The following is a 9,194-nucleotide window of genomic DNA, read 5'->3' on the forward strand; positions in this document are numbered from 1 at the left end:
ACCCATTCCCTATTGCAATGCAGGTCTGTGAAATAATTCCTTAGCTCTGCCAAAAACCACAATGATTATCAACAGTGTAAGTCATCAAGTAAAAGCACTTTTCCACAGCCCACTGACCAGATCGTCAAGAATGCAAAAAGTAGCAGCAGAAATTGATTGCTATTTGCAAAGATAATTTCTATCTGGATTATATTAGTGTAGAGTAACGGTGATACAGAATGTGGGCCTGGCATCTTTTCAGTCAACATTTTAGGCTTAATTTGGGCATTTCTGAGTCATTAGGAAAGTTCTTTTTCATTATGATGAAGGGGCCATGTGGACTCAGCACTATTACAATCTGAGAAAGGAGAGAGAATCAACAAGCAAGCTACACACACTAAAAGCACAATTACCACTGGGTTAAAATAATGGGTAGGAATTTACATTACAGATAGCTGCTTGCCATTGAGTAGTTAATACAAGCATGGTTGTTTTAATTTATTAAGCAGTTTGAATATTTTCACTGCTCCAGTATAATGGGATATGGTCATTGATTTGCTGTTGTTTTAAACCCTTCATTTGCATGAGGGAAATAAGACTACAGATTATAGAAACAAGGCCAAACAGAGCAACTAACCCAGAATCCCCCACCCTCATGGATATCCCCGATGCCATTTCTTCAGTAATTGCTAGCACCAACATTCAGTAACTCAGGCTGGCAAGATGTTCAGCCCTATGCCCCTGGAAAATCTTATTTAAATTGAGTTTTCCACTAGTCAGCTCTTAATGTCAGAACCAAGAAGATCTCTGGTGAAAAGCATCAGGCCTTACCGGAAATTAATGTAGCATAAATATAATAAACTTGGGACTTAGGTCTCGGGCCTCCTGCCAAGATTAGTAGGTGTGACTCGGGCTCAAAACCTGCTTGCATGTTAACATGACCTGGGGGGGGGGGTGCTTTTAAAAATACTGATGTTTGAGCAGACCCTCCAAGGACCATTTAATAAAAAAATCTGGTGAAGATGGCCCAGGCATCAGTCTGGTTTTAAGCCCCGCCCCCGACCCTGGGTGATTCTAAATGTACAACCCAGCTAGAGAATCACTGTTGTGTTCTGGCATGCCTGTGAGGAGGAATTCTGTGTGCACTTGCCTAGAAATATTTGCACCAACTGGCCTTGAGAGCCAGTTACACGTCCACTGGAGATACCTGGGGATTTTTTTTTTTTTTTTTTTTTTTTTTTAATGCTGACACCCCAAGGAGTTTGATGGTCTGTGAGTGGATGGTCACTGCTAGGTGATTCCAATGTGTAGCCACATCGGAGGACCACTGCTCTCCGTCTAGGAAACTGATGAGGACTGAGCCTGAGGAGGTCCTTTAGGAGTACTGACAAGATCGGACTCTGTAGCCCATAGATGTCCCACCAGAAAAAAATCCAAACAGGGATCCCTCCTTCTATTGTCAGAACTGTCAGATGCTGATGTCTGGATTATGCAGAAATAAGCACATAAATGGGTGTCTATTTTGAGTAATAAGATAGAGTTGTTTCCATAGAAACAACTAATAATCATAATGGCTAATTAGATAAGTGATTTCCAAAATCTATTTGGATGATAACTAATGTAATAAACTTCAAACTTCTTATTCAGTGACATAGTTTTTCATTCTCTTAATGGTCTGTCGAGGTTTGGCACTCCAGTCAAGGGAGGCCAGGTTTAGGGGCGCCTGGCTGTCTCAGTGGGTAGAGCCATGTGACTCTTGATCTCAGGGTCATGAGTTCAAGCCCCACATTGGGCATTGAGCCTACTTAAGTGGGGGGGGGGGAGAAATGCCAGGCTTTTAAACCTTAACACCCTAAAAAGAATTAGTGAGTGAAGACCGAACTAGCAAGCAACAACAGGCTTGGGTCTGAGCCAAACAGACTCAACCCCCTTTCCACCATTTATTAAGCAGCCGGCCTGGGTGATGTGGCTGAACCTTCCCACCCTCATCTTCTTGTCAGCAGAATTAAAGTGATACTGTCCACCCCACAGCATTATGGTAAGGATTGGAGAGAATTTCTCTGTCAAAATGCATTGCATACAAAGCATAGCTATTACTAGAAAAATCCTAGTAACAAGTATTTAAATCATCACTGCCAAAGTTGGGGAGCTACTCAATGTTCACAGGACACCAGAGTTTAAGCTCTCTTGAAAAGAGGAACAAATATGAAGGTCAAATGACTCTGTATTGCCATCTCATCAGAATACTGCATCTTGCAATAATGGGGTCTGACCACCCTAATTTTCCGGCACATTTTGGGGGGTTTGGGGGACCCATGACCAAGATATTTGGTGGTCATCCCTGGTGCTCTTGCCCTTCCTGGCCAGACTGGTTTCCTTCAGTTTTGCTCGGGGGAGAATGGTCTATTCTCAATGTGCCTTCATTCCTTCCTTTTATTTCTGCCTCAGCAGAACTACCAAGTACAACAAGTTTCTGAATCTTCATAGAAACAAAGGTTACTGCCATCCATCTGCTTTCCTCCACTAACCAAAGCAGCCCAGGTGACATGCTCAGAACCCTCTGTCCCTCTTCCCCCTTGACAGAGTCACAGTATCCTGGGCTGGAAAGAGTGCAAAGTTGATTGCTCTGACCCCCTTATTTTACACATGGATGGATCATAGTAACTACCGCGGTGTGGAGAGTTTTATTGACTGTGTGTTTTCACAGTCAGGGTACATCCCAGCTGCCCTAGGAGGAAGGTGTTGTTATAGATGAGTAAAGAGAGGCCCAGAAAAATGGGACTTCCCCGAGGTCACAAAGCAGGCACAGCTGAGATGAGAATAAAGACGTGTGCATTCCTAGTTCAGTGTTCTATGTGGAGGCAAGTTTTCTGCTTTCCAGTTTTTTCTCAGGCTACATGTAGCACCGCCATGGTGAACGTGTCACCCATTTATAGCACAGAGGAGAAGGGATATTAATTTTTCCCTGAGAGACTTTCTAGCAGATCGAGGTTTTACGGCCAAGGGCATGACTGACAGCACTCAGCCATCTAGCCAGGCCCCACAGTGTAAAGCTAACTAAAGTGGTCCTAGGAGGCTCCCCAACTCCTCAACACAGACAACAATTCCGCGACAGTGGAATTCTGGGGGCTGCCCCTGAAACAGCCAAAGCCACGGTTCCTGGCTCTAAAAACCTGATGTGCTTGATCCAGAGACTGGGCCGCCCCGTGGAGAGCATGTCAGACACCCCAGCTCTGAGTGGAAGGTGAGAGGAGAAGAGGGCCTCCCTTTGACCAACCATTTGCCTGGGGATAAGTACATTAGAAGAAGCAGTTGGGACCAGTGGTTCTACCAGAGGCAGGACGGGAAGGCCACTAGTGAAGAGCAGCCCGCGGGTCGGCAGCCTGTCTGCACTTTGGTCCAGGCTAAAGAAAGCAGCACAATGTAGTTTAGCCAAAACGTGGTACACGTCCTCCGGGGTTCTAAGGATTTTAAAAGGCACAGTAACCAAACCTTTTTAAAAGTTACGTGCCTTTTAAATACATGCATTTGAAAACAACACAACCAGCACAGTAAACCCATGACTTCCATGCCCACGACTGCATAGGATGAGGCGAAGTTTATGTATTGGAAAAAATAAGTTGACAAAGAAACACATGAATAAGTTATGGAGGGGACAAGGCTTTGGTAAAAGTGATGCCGACGCTAAAATGACTGATGTTTGGGAAACGTCAGTGTGCTGGTGAGGAACATGATAAACCCTGGGAGTTGCAAGGCCTTGCGCTTGAATCCTGGATTGCTCTCTTGTAAGGGAGGGGATTTCGGGCATATTCCTCATCTAGGAGGGGAGGATAAGAACACTGACCTCATAGGATGGTAGCAAAGATTCAATTAAAATTTCATTTACAGTATTTCCACACCTGCTGAGCACCTACCATTACTGTAACTGCTGGATAGATGCAATAGGTTGAATAAAACCAGTCCCATCGAGCGAACTTCCCTGGTGCCATTCAGAGAAGCGTAGCAATTAGACTCTAGAGCAGGGGGTCAATGATGCCTCGAGTGGGCCTGTGCTCCGTTCTCCACTCCCGCACCGTCATGACCTCCCTGGGTAGGGCCACCTGCTCAGTGCTAGCCTAGAGCTCATCAGCTGGCAGGAGGCAGAGTTCAGGGGGCAGAACTGCCACACAGAGGGGTTAACTCTCCCCAGGTGTGCGTGCAGACACTCGGCCAAGTTGTCTTCCAGAACCACACGGAGGCCTAACAGCACGTTTGTATTCCAAGCGCACAGCCGACAGCTCTGCTCCAGCAGCAGGAGCAACTGCTTCCAGAACAGAGACAGACTGCACCCGGACGGCCGTGAGGAACACGAGTGGTGTCGGGGATGGCTGCCACAGGCGGTCTTGCCCTGCCTGTCCAAGCCTGCACCCCTGTGAGCATTTCTTTAAGAACTCCGGGCTGGCAGATGGCGGAGATGGATTGAAGCAGCCAATGCCTCCCCCAGCGAAAGTTCTGAACAGACACTGTCGAGCCCAGATTGTCACCTGCCTGGGAGGTTCAGCAGCAAGGCTCGAATCTCGGAGATGAAACAAGAATGCTTGCTCTCAGCTGGCAGTGCAGGGCCCGCGCTTGTCAGCATTCTTTTATCCGAAACATCACATGTGCTCAGTGGAGAACACTTAGAAGACACAGAAAATATTTTTAAAATTTTCCCAAATGCCACAACTCAATAAAAAACTGTTAACATTTTGAAGTTTCCTTTCAGATTTTTTTTTATAGTTGTCATTGTGCTATTTATACTCGGAACATCTAATCAGCACTTTCCTAAATCATTAAGTTTTCAAATGTTTTTCATATTGGCTAAATCATCGTATCATATAGATACACTATATGCCTCACCAATCGCCCATCATTGGGTATTTACATTCTCATTTTTTTTAAGATTTATTTATTTTTAGAGAGAAAGGAGAGAGTACGAACAAGTGGGGGGAGGGGCAGAGAGAGAAGGAGCGAGAATCCCAAGCAGACTGACTGCAGAGCCCAACGTGCAGAGCCCAGGACCCCGAGATCATGACCTGAGCTGAAATCAAGAGTCAGACGCTTACCCAACTGAGCCACCAGGTACCCCACATTTTCATTTTTATAACAACTCTGTAACATATATATTTGTGCATCCATTTTTGTCCGCATTTCAAATAACTTTTTTCCACGTGATTCCAGATGTGAAATCAAGGGGTTAAACAGTGTAAGTGTTTTGAGGTTCTTGATATATACTGTTCATCTACTTCCTGGAATGAGAGCACTTTACAATTCTAAAAAAGGCATAGGAAATTGCCATCCCACCAAATTCTTGCCAGTGAATTTATCCTAATTCTTTGCTAATTTAGCAGACAAAAAGAAAATGATGGGTTCCTCTTTTCCTCTGCATTTCTCCATTGCTTTCAATTTTCAACATGCCCTTAGCCATTGTTTTGCCTCTTTTGGCAAACTCTGGTCATGTGCTTTGCCCTCTGTTTTGGGGGGGAGGGGGCACTAAGATCTATAATTAAAAGTATTCTCACTTCACTTCTATTCAGGTTCATTCTAACTGATTTTCTTTTCCCCACTGAAAGAATAGTACGTTATATTACCTTTGTGTGTGTCAGAGTAAAAAATGGTTCATCTGTCATTTTATTCCTGTGTAATTGGAATATAAAAACTTTTCTTTATGAAATGCAACCTGACACTTTAACTTGTTTAGGAAAATATATAATAGGTTAAGTTTATTTTAAATGGCTTTGTGGTTATTACTGTTTTGAAATGTTTTACTTCAAGAGCTTTAATTTGATAGACTAGATCTAGTTTTGGTTTAAAGTCCAAGATTATAGGATTTAAGAGAATAGTACAATAAAAACCGACAACATGGTCAATTGATTTACTTTCAGACATTATGTTTCTGCATTAATTTCAGACAAACGACACCTGAGATGAACTAAAACTATGTTAGAGTTAACAGAGGTTTACAGAAGATAAAGACAATAACTACAGTGCTCATAAAAGAAACCTCTACAGACAGATAGCCCAGATCAGATCTCTCCTCCAGGAAGCGTTCTCGGGATGCCCCTGGCAGGATTCCACTCTCCCTCCCCAGTATACCTGCAACTCACTGTGTGTGCCCCACTGACATTAGCCATTGAAGTCTGCCTTGAATTGGTGACATACATATACATCTCTCTCCATCAAGATAATTAATTGGCAGAGGACAGGAACAACATTTTGATTATCTGTATATCCATTTGTGATTCCAGTATAGTGCTTTGGGTATAGGTATTCACTCAGTAAACACAGACTGAATTCAACTGAACTTGGAAAATTTGAGGAGACTTTGTAGGATAGGGGAACTCATTTGAGTCAGACTCAGTCAGCTTGGAATCTGCGTCTAACACTTAGCAGTCATGCGACCCCAAGCAAGTTAACTTAGCCTCCTGAGCTGCTTCGTTATCTAATATGGGAATAACAATGCCTACCATGATAGGCCCTCTGGGTTGGCTAACCTAACACCCATTTTCAACCCATTTCATCCTTGCCTTCCTCAACTATAAAGTTTAGAAAGTTAAATCCTTAACTTCCCAGCCTGGAAAGGTCAGGGGCCACAGTTCTTATCAATGAAACCAGAACAGAAATGGCCCAGAAGTTTCTGGGAAAACTCAGTGTCCTAAATAAGCCAGCTCACACACTCTCGATAAAGGGAGATGTCAGCATGATGCCTACAGATACAGCACTCACTTTGCAACCACGAAGCCAAAGCATGAAGACAACTGTCAAATACTAAGGAAGATGGAGTGAGAAGTTACATAGAGTTTGGAGTCTTAAGTGGCACCACGGAGACCCAATTCAAACACTGCCTTCTTCTGAACTTTATGTAGAAGAAATTTTCTAAATTTATTTAAGTCATGGTTAGTGGGGTATTCTATTATTTACCCCTAAGTTCATTCCTAAGTGATTCTATCTTACAGATTACTAGAAATAAATCACTTATGTAAAATGTTTAGCACAGGACCCAATACGCTGTAAGCATTCATTAAGTGGTACTTTTTAATAGTCCTGTAGAGTGGGACATGCTGGTGGATGGCAAGGAGTTCTGGACCATTGGGTGAGTGAGAATTTGGAACAAGTCACTGAAGGAGAAAGCAAAGGACAGAACAAGAGGGAATAGTAGGTCATGTTAAAGACAGGAAACCATCCTGAGGGCAATGGGCATGGAGCCTATCATGAAGAGAGAATGAGAATGAATGGTGCTAAATGGGCTCCAGGAGATCAAATCCTCTTGACTGTCAATCCCCCATCTTACTCCTACCCCCACAGGATCAGACATGCTTCAGAATCCATGCCCGATTCTGATGCTTTGTAAGAACACTAGAAGTCTCATGTAAATTGTTCCCAGCTCAGCTTCTATTAACAGGCTACTCTTACTTTGATATACCAATGTCTGTCATTCCCGTTTTGTGCTCCAGAGACCAGACAAACCCACTTCCCTAGGTGAGGTCCCCGACCTTGCCCCTGGGTGCTAAAGACCTGTGTCTTATTTCTACTGAGTACCTGCCTTGAGCACCCTCATTAGTCACCAGCCCCAAGCTTCATAGCCAAAGACCCAAAAGGCTACTCTCTAACAGATATGGGTCTGACCAGTCTTCCTCCCCTTTCAGACCAACTTTGAGTTTACATGGCCCTAGAAGAGCATTACCCAGATGTGCAACATAGGATGTTAAATTCTTAAGATAGTAATAACTCAAAACAATATAATGACCAAGTTAAAAAAAATTAACTAGTTGAACAGGTTTCTACCTTATAACTTGTCAGAGCTCCTATAATACTATAGTACTATACGTATACATATACACACATACACTATAAGGTTTCATAGCATTTCCACACTCATCTGCCAATCTTATTCTAAATCTCAAGAGCTAGTGCATTATGGGTCATACTTTGGGAAATTCTGTCTTCGTAAAACAGTTTTCTGCCTTCCCTCCCAAAGTCAGACACCCACTCTCCCTGTCATTAAACTGTGTTTACTGTTATTTTCTCCCCTGAGCCTTAAACCTAGATTCCGGCCCCACTGGTCTTTTGCCATTCCCTAATCAAGCCAGGCTTGCCTAACCTCTAGGCCTTTGCACAAATTATACCCCCTGCCCAGAAAATTCTTCCACCTCCTCCCCACCAAGGAAACTTATTCACATTTCAAGACCTAACCTCAGTAGCATGTCCACGGTGAAATTTTCCCCAATCATTCAGGGCCAATTACTCCTACCTCTATGCTCCAAAAAGACTTTGCAATTGCTTCTGTTGCAGTATTTATTAGGTTGATTACAGTTGTGAGCTCATCTTCCTTTCTCTCCAAGCAAACTATTAATTCTTCAACTAGTGTTTGTCCATAAATCTGCCCCAAGTAATCAGCAGATCTGAGTAAATGTAGATTTTATGAATTAAAAGAGTGAAGGAGTGACCATCTTTAAGTCCACAAGGACTTGCCTCTACATAACACCTTTGATGGAGGTAAATTAGTGTCAGATTAGTATTGTAGCCACCAAGGTCAAACCCAAGGAACAAGATCAAGGTGCCAAGTAAACTCTATAACCCCCAGTACAGTTTTAAAATGGAAAAATAAATACATTTTATACTTGAAGACTAACAAAATGGAACCAAGCCGGTTTTGTTTTTTATTTTTTTAAAGATTTTATTTATTCATTTGAGAGAGCGAGCTCGCGCATGAGGGAGCATGAGCAAGAGGGGCAGAGGAAGGAGGAGAAGCAGACTCCCTGCTGAGGAGGGAGTCCTACATGGAGCTTGATCCCAGGACCATGACCTGAGCCAAAGGCAGACGCTTAACCGACTGAGCCATGCAGGTGTCCCACAATTCCACTTTTAATATAAAATTGTAACATCAGGGGTGCCTGGGTGGCTCCTTCGGTTGAGTGTCCAACTCAGGATTTTACCTCATGATCTCTCACTCTTGCTCTCAAATAAATAAATCTTTAAAATTATATATAACATCAATAGTCTGTCAGTATTTTATGTACCATGTGATTGGTAGGGGTTACTTTGCTTGTGGTCATTTCTCATAAGCCAGCCTCCCAGAAAGAGGAGGGTTGTCACTCACAGGTAGCCATGGAAACCAGCCACCACTGAGTGCTTCAGGTGGTCAACTCCAGTCAACTGCATGGCTTGGACCCCAGCCTCACCAACTGCACCAGGCA

The sequence above is a fragment of the Ursus maritimus genome, unplaced genomic scaffold (genome assembly GCF_017311325.1).
Source record: "Ursus maritimus isolate PB19 unplaced genomic scaffold, ASM1731132v1 scaffold_4, whole genome shotgun sequence".
Classification (NCBI taxonomy): domain Eukaryota; kingdom Metazoa; phylum Chordata; class Mammalia; order Carnivora; family Ursidae; genus Ursus; species Ursus maritimus.